A 15,498-nucleotide genomic window follows, 5' to 3' on the forward strand; every position below is an offset into this window, starting at 1 on the left:
TAAAGATAACTGATAATAGCTAATATCTATTTATTATGTATTATGCCCAGGCCAAATGCGAAATGGGGGATGAATTTCTTTGGGCTCCGGTAGCAAGTTAGCACAAATGCAGTGATTTAAAACAGCATATTGATCCCATCACAGTTCTGGAAGCCAGAAGTCCAAAAACAAGCTGTCTGCAGACACTTTGGCCACACCCTATGCTCAGTGATGGCTCAGTGGATAAAGAATCCACCTGTACTGCAGGAGACACAGGGAACATGGGTTCGATCAATCCCTGGGTTGGGAAGATCCCCTGGAAGAGGCGATGGCAACCCACTCCAGTATTCTTGCCTGGAAAATCCCATGGACAGAGGAGCCTGGCAGGCTACAGTCCATGGGGTTGCAAAGAGTCAGACATGGTTAAACGACTAACACTATGCTTGTGTTAAAGCCTGGAAGTGAAAAAAATTTAAAGTTCCCCAAATGATTCTCAATCACGGAGAGGATGGACAATTGCCATATGGTCAAACCCTTTTCCATTGATGAAAGAGATTGGCCCTTGAATTTTAGAGCCCAGATTTTAAGACTGTTAACCTGAGAACTCTCACATAACATTATTTCAACTCTCTCAGCTTCTTCAAGTTTGAGATCAAGACTTCACCTTAATTGTTTATCATGAGGAGTAATTGTGGAAACAAAACATAAATAATTACAAAACCTACCATTTGCTGAATTCTTACCATGTGCTTGAGTCTTTTCATGCATTCTTTTGTAGCCCTCTGGTATTACAGGATTTTAATAATTGGTTCTTCTATTCTGTGCAGCCTATATTCCAAACTATTGTGCAGTATAACTTGAATAAAGCAAGATGCTTTTCTCCTTAAAGTCTTTATGGAAATATTGTCAGTAGCTCAGACTGCTTTCTGAAAAGGGGAAATTGAGGGTCAGAGTGTTAAGACTACAATAAAATTTAGATACCATAGTTATTCAAAGCAGCTGAAGCCAAGGGGAAAGTGGGAAGGTCTAGGCACCTCCTTGCAAAGCCTGACTTTGTCACAAATGTGTGATTATTTAACTGAAGTCAAGAATTTTCTCTGCCATATGAGAGACTCTCCTATGGGAACAATGATGCTTGCCTAGCATTCTTTTTAAAAGTGTGAAATATATAGAAATCTTTTAAGAAATCAAAAGTACTATAAGAAAATTGTTAGGAACAACAACAAAGCACCATTCCATGATTTAAAAAAGGAGCTAGGCTAGGGAAAGAGAAGCAATTTTGGCCAGGGTAAGGGAACAGGCGTGGTGTTTGGCATAAGTGAGCAAAATCAAAGCAGATTTGTACTGCCTGTATGCTTTCATTTGGATGGTAGTTGTTCATGATATTGCTGTTTATCTTGTTTCCAAATTCTTCCCAGTTTAGTCTTTTAAATTTTCCATATCTAGGGTGGAAGGTGGAGAAGGCGATAGCACCCCACTCCAGTACTCTTGCCTGGAAAATCCCATGGATGGAGGAGCCTGGTAGGCTGCAGTCCATGGGGTCGCTAAGAGTCGGACACCACTGAGCAACTTCCCTTTCACTTTTCACTTTCATGCATTGGAGAAGGAAATGGCAACCCACTCTAGTGTTCTTGCCTGGAGAACCCCAGGGACAGGGGAGCCTGGTGGGCTGCCATCTATGGGTGCACAGGGTCGGACACAACTGAAGCGACTTAGCAGCAGGGTGGAAGGATATTTTAAAATTTCTTTTAGCATGTCTTTGTATATTTGTGTGGGTGAAGAAATCGCATGTTCAAACAAATACTTTTAATATGTTGTTAAAAATAGTGTTACCTGTCTAACAATATTCTTACACACAGAGAAACTTATAAGCATGCTATAAGTTTCTCTGTGTGTAAGAATATTGTGTAATAATTTCTCTGTGTGTAAGAATATTCCTAAAGATAATGATGCTGCCAATAACTTTGTATACATAGGGGTCTGTCATTTAGAGATCAGCATATGTTACATCCAGTAGTACTATTTCAAACAAATATATATCGAATCTCAACTATGATGTTTAAAAAAGAACTTGGCAAAGAATATATTTTAAGATTTTATATTATACTTAAATTTTATTTATCCATTTTATTGAAATTGTTTATTAACTTTAATTTAGGCAACTTTCTGCATTTATTGCTATTTTGTTTATTTTCAATCAAGTGGCCCAATAAGAGAGAAATACATATGCCAAAGTCAGTTTCAACCTTTTCTTTAAATTTTGTCTTGAGTCAAACCTTTTAGAAGTTCAAAAATATTAAAGAAAAATTCCATTTTCACTACAATTTTTTTATTGTTGATCCCTCAGTGCTTTCAGATAATAAGCGAAACGGAGCAAGAAATGTTGAAATATTGCCAATCAGGTTTTCTCATTGAATTTCCAGTCTAAACAAAAATCTCATAAGGAAACTACTTTTACAGTATCTCAAAGAAGTGTTGGGAGTTTAAATAGAAGTCTAGATTTTGGATTATTATTTAAAACAATCCCCAAGTCACCTGAGCTTATCTGTAATGTCATTTAGTCTCCTTTTATGAAGCAAAAGGGACTGAATATAAACCATTTCCATAACAGTATATAATTAGTAAAATACTAATTTTGAAAATCATATTGGCAGGACTAGAGAAATATTAATAAAACTTAAACTTGAATTTAGTGAAAAATGTCACAGTTGTTGAAATACAAACCTTAGTTCTGTATTAAGTTTGAGAGTTTTTATTTTTTAAAAGCTCATTAGGTATTTTAGTTTCTTAGTTTAGTATCTAAACTTTTTGCATAAGAACATTTATTTTTGCCCTATAAACATTGCATACAAGATAAAGAGGTTTTGAATTACCCTAGCATATCTTGCTCTTGGAAATTAACCTTGAAAAATGGATTTATTAAAGACTGAGAAATCCTATAGTCATGCAGACCCCTAAATTTATTGAATATATTTCACAATAATTTTTAGCATAAACTCTTTTTTTACAGAAGAATTTCTCTCCCCAAATATTAATATCATTCTTTATTAAAAAGGAATAGTTCAAAATGGAATGTTCCTTTTTTTCCCTTCTAAAACCTTGTTGAAATGTCACTAAAAAGTGCAGAAGCGTTTCAAGGCACAAGAGCAAAGAAAAAGAGGTGTGGTGTCATCAGTTTGTCAGAGCTGTGACTGAATTTGTGGAAAATGGGAAGTGGGTGGAAGGGTGTTGACATATAATTAGAGTTGAGGAGGAAATGGCCCAGAAGATGGTCCTGGGAGAGACATAATTGATGTGGCTTTGTTTCCTTTTCAGAGCCCTGGAGAGCAAGGACAGTCAGAATCCTTGGATAGGGATCGCCCAAGAACAGGGCTGACCCAGGAAAGAATGATTAATCATAGAATCCTCCTCACAAAGCCTCCCTGGCCCCCAGTGCTTCCTACCTGCCATGTGCTAAGTAGTTCACACAGCAGCCATTTCCCAGGCAAATGTTGGAACCCTGAATACATTCTATTACATTTAGGGCAGAACTGAGTTTTTGATGTGATCAATGTCCCTGACTTACCCAGCATATCCTAGCTTCTAAGATACTTGTGTGGGCTTGTCTGCTCTCTAGCCATGAGCCTCAGAGCAAAGATCATCAATTGAAGTACTTGTCTGTATAAGCAGAGCTCCTAGCCAACTCTTTCATAAGTGAAGGGTGAAGGTCCAAGAGAAGAATGCTCACATATGTGGTAAAGGAAAAATACCAACCCAACTGCTAATGGGAGGCAATTTAGTTTTCATTTTCAAGTAAGAATGGACTTCCAAAGTTACATCAAATATTTGATAACACCAGAACAAAAATGTGTTGTTAGTCATTCAGTCATGTCTGACTCTGTGACCCCATGGACTATAACCCACCAAGCTATTCAGTTCATGGGATTCTCCAGGCAAGAATGCTGGAGTGGGTTGCCATTTCCTACTTCAGAGGATCTTCCCAACCTAGGGACTGAACCCTGGTCTCCTGCATTGCAGGCAGCCTCTTTACCATCTGAGTCATCAAGGAAGCCCTAAAGTGAAAATGGATCTAAATAGATAAAAAACATGACTGAGAAGAAACAGTAATTCAGAGTAGAAGTTAAAAAAGAATGGCTTAGTATTCATTTAAAGGTGTAAATATATAATACAATGAAAACCTAGAAATCTGTCATCAAAAACAAATACAGAGATAAAGAGTTATTTTAAATTAAACTGTGATTTATTTAAAAAAAAAAAAGAAAGGTCCACTGAATAAATGAAGATAAAAATTGAGGTGTTTTTCCAATATTCAGCATAAAAGTAATGAGTTAGAAACTATTAAAAAGGAATTATAAAGATGGCAAATATCAAATATGATAAGAACAAGAAGTAAAATGATAATAACAATAATAATAATTAAAAGTACCTTTTCAAAGTTAAACCTTCAAATAATGAGGTATTAATTGCTAAATACAAATATGAAAAATGACTCACAGACTTTATAAGAATCTTGAAAAGTGTAAATATTTTTAAAAGCAAATTTTAAAAAGGCTCACTGTGTAATTTTTAATCCAATTCTGGACAAGTTTATAGTTAAGAGGCTGCTGCTAAAATTATTCTAGGACAGTAAGAATAACCCAAGATTGCCCCAGACACAGTGTGACTTCTGGTAACTATATCTGTAAAGCAATGAAATTGAGTTGGCATCCAAATTCCCATCAGCAACACTAGATACTAGAAGACAGATAAACATATTTTCAGTGTACTTAGGGAAAATTATTGTAAGCATAAAATTTTATATGAAGTCAGCATAATGTCAAATACAAGGACAATATGAATTTTCACATATCCATATAGTCTCAGAAAATGTACCTTTTGTAAATTCTTCCTGGAAAAAAAAAAGGTTTATATAATGCTTAGATGAAAATAGTAAACAGACAAGATGAATCGTTAAGATCAAAGAAACTATAGAAACAAGGAAAAGAAGTCCTAGTTTAACAGCTAAGTATGCAGTCATCCCCTAGAGCAAATGGTTTATGCTTTAGCAGAAAGGAGTAGGCCTCATGCAAGGACAGTCTTTAGAAGAGCATGTACTGAATGTAATAAGTAGTTTAGTTAGAAGAAATGCCCATGTATAAATGGGAAGGAAATTGAAAAAATAGAGGGATATATGTATATGTGAGGCTGACTCACTTTTCTGTACAGCAGAAACTAGCACAGCATTGTAAAGCAATTATACTCCAATAAAAATTAATTAAAAAAAAGAAATGTCTGTATTAAAGGTGTAATAAAAGTGAGTGCCTAGGGAAAAGGCAAGGTAATGATAACTCTTTAGTTCAGTTCAGTTGCTCAGTCATGTCTGACTCTTAGCAGCCCCATGAATTGCAGCACTCCAGGCCTCCCTGTCCATTACCAACTCCCTGAGTTCACCCAAACTCTTGTCCATTGAGTTGGTGATGTTATCCAGCCATCTTATCCTCTGTTGTCCCCTTCTCCTCCTGCCCCCAATCCCTCCCAGCATCAGAGTCCTTTCCAATGAGTCAACTCTTCGCATGAGGTAGCCAAAGTATTGGAGTTTAAGCTTTAGCTTCACTCCTTCCAAAAAACACCCAGGACTTATCTCCTTTAGAATGGACTCTTGCAGTCCAAGGGACTCTCAAGAGTCTTCTCCAACACCACAGTTCAAAAGCATCAATTCTTCCGTGCTCAGCTTTCTTCCAGTCCAACTCTCACATCCATACATGACCACTGGAAAAACCATAGCCTTGACTAGATGGACCTTTGTTGGCAAAGTAATGCTGCTGCTAAGTGCCTTCAGTCGTGTCCAACTCTGTGCGATCCCATAGACGGCAGCCCACCAGGCTCCCCCGTCCCTGGGATTCTCCAGGCAAGAACACTGGAGTGGCTTGCCATTTCCTCCTCCAATGCATGAATGTGAAAAGGGAAAGTGAAGTCGCTCAGTTGTGTCCGACTCTTAGCGATCCCATGGACTGCAGCCTACCAGGCTCCTCTATCCATGGGATTTTCCAGGCAAGGGTACTGGAGTGGGGTGCCATCGCCTCTCTAGGTAAATGCTTGGCTTTTGGAAGAATATTTAGAGTTAGGTTGTGTGGCTGAGAACTTTTATGTTATATTCCTCTGAATTGCCTTTTTTTTCTTTTAACCATATGTTAAGCTCATGTTTTGTAACTATAAACTTTTTAACCCAGAAATATAATTGTCCAAGCTATATATAGTTTCATGTTGAGATTAATAGAATCATACCACATATAATGTTTTACAGTTTCTTTTTTAATTGAATAACATGTTGTTTTAGTTAGTTTTCCATGTCTACAAAAGTAGTTCTAACATCCATTTTTAAAACAGAATGATTTGACTGTATCATATTTTATCAAACATTTTCCTTTCTCCTGAGAGCACAGATAGGTCCCATGTATCTAATATTATAAATTATGTGCAGTAATGTACCTCCACATTTATTATTGCATGATTTGAAAATGTCAATTTAGACTAAGTTTAAGGAAAGAAAAGAATTATGAGGTAAAATGGTATGAATATATATATACATTATATATGTGTATATATATAGTGTGTGTGTGTGTATATATATATATATATATATATATGTATATATATAACTACACACACTTCCGAAGTATTTAAACCAATAAAAACACCCCAAAAGGCACATGGTAGTGCCTGTACCATATCCACACCAACACTAAAATTTAACATGCATCAGAACAAATTGGATAACTTATTAAAATAGAGGCAGCTGGTCCCTCAGCAGGTGGAGGTAAGCGCTGGGATCTGCAAGTCCCCAGGTGATGCTGATGTTGCAGGTCAAGGAACTTCTCTTTGTGAACCACTGTATTATGAATTAGAAAATGCATTCTTTTTTTTTTTTTATCAAATATCACACTTGCTTCACGCTGTGCATATTGCTGTGAGCTTTGCAAATTGTAATGAGTGATGGATTATATTTAACTGTTAGTACAGAGACATAATTACAATTGTTTATATAAACTACACGTTTTTTTCCTTAAAAAAGAAAGTCTAGAGGTGCCCCAAGGACATAGACAAATTCATCAGAGACTTCCTCCTTTCTGCTCCACCATCCTTGGCATATTGCTTCCTTCTTTAAGGTTGTCTCACGATCCAAGAGGGCTGCTGCAGCCCTCACTATCTTGTTTGTGTTCCGGGTAGAAGCGAGGAAGTACTGAAAATGAAAGTCGCTCAGTCACGTCCAACTCTTTGTGACCCCAGACTATACAGTAGACCATCCCCATGGAAAAGAAATGCAAAAAAGCAAACTGGCTGTCTGGGGAGGCCTTACAAATAGCTGTGAAAAGAAGAGAAGTGAAAAGCAAAGGAGAAAAGGAAAGAAAATTCTGAATGCAGAGTTCCAAAGAATAGCAAGAAGAGATAAGAAAGCCTTCTTCAGCGATCAATGCAAAGAAATAGAGGAAAACAACAGAATGGGAAAGACTAGAGATCTCTTCAAGAAAATCAGAGATACCAAGGGAACATTTCATGCAAAGATGAGCTCGATAAAGGACAGAAATGGTATGGACCTAACAGAAGCAGAAGATATTAAGAAGAGATGGTAAGGATACACAAAAGAACTGTACAAAAAAGATCTTCACGACCAAGATAATCATGATGGTGTGATCACTGACCTAGAGCCAGATATCCTGGAATGTGAAGTCAAGTGGGCCTTAGAAAGTATCACTACGAACAAAGCTAGTGGAGGTGATGGAATTCCAGTTGAGCTATTCCAAATCCTGAGAGATGATGCTGTGAAAGTGCTACACTCAATATGCCAGCAAATTTGGAAAACTCAGCAGTGGCCACAGGACTGGAAAAGGTCAGTTTTCATTCCAATCCCAAAGAAAGGCAATGCCAAAGAATGCTCAAACTACCGCACAATTGCGCTCATCTCACACGCTAGTAAAGTAATGCTCAAAATTCTCCAAGCCAGGCTTCAGCAATACGTGAACCGTGAACTTCCCAATGTTCAAGCTGGTTTTAGAAAAGGCAGAGGAACCAGAGATCAAATTGCCAACATCTGCTGGATCATCGAAAAAGCAAGAGAGTTCCAGAAAAACATCTATTTCTGCTTTATTGACTATGCCAAAGCCTTTGACTGTGTGGATCACAATAAACTGTGGAAAATTCTGAAAGAGATGGGGATACCAGACCAGCTGACCTGCCTCTTGAGAAATTTGTATGCAGGTCAGGAAGCAAGTTAGAATTGGACATGGAACAACAGACTGGTTCCAAATAGGAAAAGGAGTACGTCAAGGCTGTATATTGTCACCCTGTTTATTTAACTTATATGCAGAGTATATCATGAGAACTGCTGGACTGGTAGAAACACAAGCTGGAATCAAGATTGCTGGGAGAAATAGCAATAACCTCAGATATGCAGATGACACCACCCTTATGGCAGAAAGTGAAGAGGAACTAAAAAGCCTCCTGATGAAAGTGAAAGTGGAGAGTGAAAAAGTTGGCTTAAAGCTCAACATTCAGGAAATGAAGATCATGGCATCCGGTCCCATCACTTCATGGGAAATAGATGGGGAAACAGTGGAAACAGTGTGACTTTATTTTTCTGGGCTCCAAAATCACTACAGATGGTGACTGCAGCCATGAAATTAAAAGACACTTACTCCTTGGAAGGAAAGTTATGACCAACCTAGATAGCACATTCAAAAGCAGAGACATTACTTTGCCAACAAAGGTCCATCTAGTCAAGGCTATGGTTTTTCCTGTGGTCATGTATGGATGTGAGAGTTGGACTGTGAAGAAGGCTGAGTGCTGAAGAATTGATGCTTTTGAACTGTGGTGTTGGAGAAGACTCTTGAGAGTCCCTTGGACTGCAAGGAGATCCAACCAGTCCATTCTGAAGGAGATCAGCCCTGGGATTTCTTTGGAAGGAATGATACTAAAGCTCAAACTCCAATACTTCGGCCACCTCATGCGAAGAGTTGACTCTTTGGAAAACTCTGATGCTGGGAGGGATTGGGGGCAGGAGGAGAGGGGGACGGCAGAGGATGAGATGGCTGGATGGCATCACTGACTTGATGGATGTGTGAGTCTGAGTGAACTCTGGGAGTTGGTGATGGACAGGGAGGCCTGGCGTGCTGCGATTCATGGGGTCGCAAAGAGTTGGACATGACTGAGCGACTGATCTGATCTGATCTGAGCCTTTCCCTTTCCAGGGGATCTTCCCAACCCAGGGATTGAACCCAGGTTCCCTGCATTTCAGGTGGATTCTTTACCAGCTGAGCCACAAGGGAAGTCCAAGGAAGCAGTAGCAAGAACCAAAAATTCATTTTTAACTGAGAACATTCTATTTGAATTATCGTTAAGCTACTTCATTTATAAAGTAAGAACTGTGAAATAGAATATAACTCCATTGTCCCTCCCATTCTTTGTACTCTTGTAATTTATTTTCTCTATGTAGTAAAAGCTAGCAATAGATTGTTATTTTTGTTTCTGATTGTCAATAACCTTATGAAGAAATTCAGAGGGAAAGAGAATCTTTGTATTTACCCACCTTTCATCCTGGCCAGTGCATTTCATCCTCTTTGGTGAATCAGCCTGCTTTCTGAAATTATTTCTCATTAGCCTGAAGAATATTCCTTAGCATTCCTTGGAATGAGAGTCTCCCAGGGAGAAACTCTCTTAGATTTTGTGTGTTTGAAAACATCTTTATTGCATCTTAATTCTTTTTTTTTTAATTTAGTTTTATTTAACTTTACAATATTGTATTGGTTTTGCCATATATCAAAATGAATCTGCCACAGGTATACATGTGTCCCCCATCCTGAACCCTCCTCCCTCCTCCCTCCCCATACCCTCCCTCTGGGTCGTCCCAGTGCACCAGCCCCAAGCATCCAGTATCGTGCATCGAACCTGGACTGGCGACTCGTTTCATATATGATATTATACATATTTCAATGCCATTCTCCCAAATCATCCCACCCTCTCCCTCTCCCACAGAGTCCAAAAGACTGTAGCAGATGAATGGATAAGAAAGCTGTGGTACATATACACAATGGAGTATTACTCAGCCATTAAAAAGAATACATTTGAATCAGTTCTAACGAGGTGGATGAAACTGGAGCCTATTACACAGAGTGAAGTAAGCCAGAAAGAAAAACACCAAGACAGTATACTAACGCATATATATGGAATTTAGAAAGATGGTAACAATAACCCTGTATACGAGACAGCAAAAGAGGCACTGATGTATAGAACAGTCTTTTGCATCTTAATTCTTGAATGATGTTTCCACAGGGTATAGAATTCTAAGCTGACAGTTTTGACACATTTTAAATTTTCATTTTTTAGAACTGAAAAACTTAAAGTTTCCATATCTGAAAGCTAGGGATTATCTGTGTTGTCTTCATTCTAACTACCACAATAGCACCCTCTCTTCCCCATCCTACACATTTGGCTATAATCACAGTGATTTGTTTTCTTGTTTTCCATATATAGCCAGTGATTTCTAAACTCATTCAATTGTTCATTTTGTTTAATAATAGTCCTGCACCTCTTCTAGCCAATATCTGTGATTAATAACCAAATACTCTGCTTTCTTAAAAATCCATTCCAAATACATTTTATGTGTGAAGGATTTTATTTACAATGATCTCTTAACTCTCTGAACTCCCAACACACTTTGTCTGACCCTACCTGATAGTGTTCTTCATTACAGAATACTTATGTTACTATCCTGTCTGCTCTAAAGTGTTGGAGCTGGAGGTAAACTCTGTTACATAGTTATACTATCTTGTTCATTTTTCTATTTTCTTAATTTCTAACATGCTTATTCCATAAATAACATGAATGATTTTGTATTCAAAAACATTCCTTGGAAAATGCAATGAGCATAACAGGTATATTGTTAACTACAGTAACTTGGCTTATGCTACTTTGTGAGTTTTAAATGACTAACATAATTTCCACTTGAATATTTCCTTTTGAATTTAAATAGAGACAATTGACATGATTGATCGATGGCCTAGGGCATGCCTCTCTGCAGTGGGCACTGTGCTGCCTGGTCCTCCTTCAAGCATAAAGGACTTGTTCTCCAGTTTCTGGGGGAGAAAATGTCAGGCAGCCCTCAGCTGTCAATCCTTTACAGGTTCTCTGCAGAGAATCTTGCAAGACTGGATTCCTGGGCAATCTTTAGCCATAACAACTGATCAACAGGACAGAAAGTTCAGCTCCTTCACCCCAACATGAGAGAGAGAACCCCATGGGAGGCTGAAAGTGAAAGTGTTAGTCACTCAATCATGTCCAACTCTTGGCGACGCCATGGACTATATTCCACTCGACTCATGTGTCCATGGGATTCTCTAAGCAAGAATATTGGAGTGGGTTGCCAATCCCTTCTCCAGGGGATCTTCCTAACCCAGGGATCCAACTAAGGTCTCCTGCATTGCAGGCAGATACATTATCCATCTGAGGCACCTGGAAGCCACCGTCCATGGTTAACAGGAGCTTTATTTACACTGTATCACAGCTTGGCTTCTCCCCCTGCCTGGGTCTATTCTTCCCTCCACATGTTGATTTCTGGAGTCCTTCATAGCACACTTCCTCCTCTATCTCTCATCTACATTACAAAGACTGTTTTCTGGAGAACCCATGTGGCAGTACAAAATTATGATCCAAATCAGATGCTAAATATTAAGTGGTCTTTCTCTTTTTCCCATTAATTTTTTTTTTTTATTATTGGAGTATAGATGATCAGCAACGTTGTTAGACTAAGGGAAAGTGAAAGTGTTAGTCAGTTGTGTCCAACTTTTTGCCACCCCATGGACTGTAGCCCGCCAGGCTTCTCTGTCCATGGGATTCTCCAGGCAAGAATACTGGAGTGGGTAGCCATTCCCTTCTCCAAGGGATCTTACCGACAGAGATCAAACCCAGTCTCCCAAATTGCAGGCAGATTCTTTGCTGTCTGAGCGCCAGTCTCAGGCGTACAGCAAAGTGATACAGTTATACATATATCTGTTCCTTTTCAAATTCTATTCATGTGTTGTTACAGAATATTGAGTTCACTGTACTATACACTAGTTTGTTGTTGTTCAGTTGCTCAGTTGTGTCCAACTCTCTGTGACCTCATGATGGCACCAGGCCAGCCTTCCTTGTCCTTCCTCATCTCCCAGAGCTTGTTGAACTCTTGTCCACTGATTTGGTGATGTCATCCAACCATTTCATCTCCTGTCATCCCCATTTCCTCCTGCCTTCAATCTTTCCCAGCATCAAGGTCTTTTCTAATGAGCCAGCTTTTCACATCAGGTGGCCAAAGTACTGGGGCTTCAGCTTCAGCATCAGTCCTTCCCACGAATATTCAGGATTGATTGCCTTTAAGATTGACTGGCTTGATCTCCTTGCAGTCCAAGGGACTCTCAAGAATCTTCACCAATGACACAGTTCAAAAGCATAAATTCTTCAGTACTCAGCCTTCTTTATGGTCCACCTCTAATATCATACATGACTACTGGAAAAATGATAGCTTTGACTATACAGACCTTTGTTGATAAAGTAATTTCTCTACTTTTTAATATGCTGTCTAGGTTTGTCACAGATTTTCTTCCAAGGAGCAAGCATCTTTTAATTTCACGGCTGCAGTCACCATCTGCAGTGATTTCGGAGCCCAAGAACATAAAGTCTGTCACTGTTTCCACTGTTTCCCTATCTATTTGCCATTAAGTGATGGAATTGGTTGCTGTGATCTTCGTTTTTTGAATGTTCAGTTTTAAACCAGCTTTTTCACTCTACTCTTTCAACTTCATCCAAAGGCTCTTTAGTTTCTCTTATGGCTTTCTGCCATAAGGGTGGGTGGTGTCAACTGCATATCTGAAGTTATTGATATTTTTCCTGGCAATCTTGATTCCAGCTTGTGCTTCATCCAGACCAGCATTTTGTGTGATGTACTCTGCATATAAGTTAAATAAGTAGGGTGATAATATACACCCTTGACGCATTCCTTTCCCTATTTGGAACCAGTCCGTTGTTCCATGTCCAGTTCTAACTGTTGCTTCTTGACCTGCATACAGGTTTCCCAGGAGGCAGGTGAGATGGTTTGGTATTTCCATCTCTTTAAGAGTTTTCTATAGTTTGTTGTGATCCACAACAAAGTGCAAGGCTTTGTTCCCCAACACAGTCAAAGGCTTTATTGTAGTCAGTGAAGCGGAAATAGATGTTTTTATGGAATTCTCTTGCTTTTTTCCTGATCCATTGGGTATTGGCAATTTGATCCCTGGTTCCTCTGCCTTTCTAAATCCAACTTGAATATCTTGGAGTTCTTGGTTTATGTACTGTTGAAGACTAGCGTGGGGAATTTTGAGCATTACTTTTCTAGAATGTGAGATGGGTACAATTGTGCAGTAGTTTGAACATTCCTTGGCATTGTCTTTCTTTAGGACTGGAATGAAAACTGACCTTTTCCGGTCCTGTGGCCACTGCTGAGTTTTCCAAATTTGCTGGCGTATTGAGTGCAGCACTTCCACAGCATCATCATTTAGGATTTGCAATAGCTCAACTGGAATTCCATGACCTTCACTACTAGCTTTGTTTGTAGTGATGCTTCCTAAGGCCTTTTTTACTTCGTACTCCAGGATGTCTGGCTGTAAGTGACGATCACACCATCATGGTTATCTGGGTCATGAAGATCTTTTTCGTATAGTTCTTCTGTGTATTCTAGCCACCTCTTCTTAATAGCTCTGCTTCTGTTAGGTCCATACCATTTTTGTCCTTTATTGTATCCATCTTTGCATGAAACATTCCCTTGGTATCTCTACTTTTCTTGAAGAGATCTCTAGTGTTTCCCATTCTATTGTTTTTCTCTAATTCTTTGCACTTATCACTGAGGAAGGCTTGCTATTCTTTGGAACTCTGCATTCAGATGGATATTTTTCCTTTTTTCCTTTGCCTTTCACTTCTTTTCTTTTCTCAGCTATTTGTTAGGTCACTTCAGACAACCATTTCCCTTTTTGCATTTCTTTTTTTGATAACCACCTCCTATACAATGTTATGAACCACTGTTCATAGTTCTTCATGCACTCTATCAGATCTAATCCCTGGAATCTACTTGTCATTTCTACTGTATAATTGTAAGGGATTTGATTTAGGTCATATATGAATAGCCAAGTGGTTTTCCCTACTTTCTTCAATTTAAGTCTGAATTTTTCAATAAGGAGTTCATGGTCTGAGCCACATTCAGCTCCAGTCCTGTTTTTGCTGACTGTATAGACCATCTTCAGCTGCAAAGAATATTATCAATCTGATTTTGGTATTGACCATCTGGTGATGTCCATGTGTAGAGCCATCTCTTCTGTTGTTGAAAGAGGACGTTTGCTATGACCAGTGTGTTCTCTTGGCAAAACTCTGTTAGCTTTTGTCCTGCTTCATTTTGTACTCCCAAGGCCAAACTTGCCTGTTACTCCAGATATATCTTGACTTCCTACATTTGCAATCCAGTAGTTACCTGTTGACTGTTTTATATATAGTAGTGTGTATTTGTTAATCTCAACCTCTTAATTTATCCCCCTACCCCCTCAACTTTCCCCTTTTGTAATCATAAATTTGTTGTCTGTGTCTGTGAGTTTATTTTTGCTTTGTAAAATGTTCATTTGTATCATTTTTGTTTTTAAGATTCTACAGATGAGTGATATCATATGATGTTTCTCTTTGTCTGACGTATTTCACTTAGTATGATAATTTCTAGGTTCATCTATGTTGGTGCAAATAGCATTATCTTTCTCCTGCTAGATAATATAATTTAAAGTTCTTCCCTTCCTCCCTATACCCCTGATCAATTAGTGTGTACAGTAAAGATGCAAACAAAAGACTCTATTAGTTTAACAATAACTTTATAAGTTCACATTCTAGAAGTTACAATGAATTCTAAAGTCTTATTTGCCTCATATTATTCATATTCCAGTTACTTCTTATTTTCTCATATGGTCCAGTGCATAGTGAAAAGAATATGTGTAACTTAGGTTCCTTTGTGAACATCAGGGTAATGACCCTCCACAAACAGTTAATGTGGGTACACATGCATATTCCAGAATTTGGCCTGAGTTGGCATTTGCCAGGCAGTTTGACATTGCAGAGTTTCAAGGAAGATGAACTATATGTATTTATAGAACTGGTCTCATAAAGCTATTTTGTAAAAACTGATCCCTTTTTCACCTGCTGACTGAGGCAATATTTGACTATTGTCGTACATAGCAGAGATCGATCATGCCTTTTTACTAGGATAAAAATAAAAACAAATTCAAGAGAGATGGGGAAAAGCTTTTTTGTTCCCTTTAATACTTATTCAGACTGCTTAGATCTGAGTTTTAAATTGAACTTGAGCCTTTTCAGATTTCTGTTCCTTTCACAGACAGAGAAAAAAAAAAAAATCTCAGTTTCAATAAAGAAAATAAAAGTAGATACATCAGCTTAGTGCACACTGCCTTTTTAGTATATTGGAAAAAATGGGTTTCTCATGAGACT

This window comes from Bos grunniens, chromosome 16 (assembly GCF_055505025.1).
Source record: "Bos grunniens cultivar Pamir isolate PY7600 chromosome 16, Bosgru_T2T1.0, whole genome shotgun sequence".
Taxonomy (NCBI): domain Eukaryota; kingdom Metazoa; phylum Chordata; class Mammalia; order Artiodactyla; family Bovidae; genus Bos; species Bos grunniens.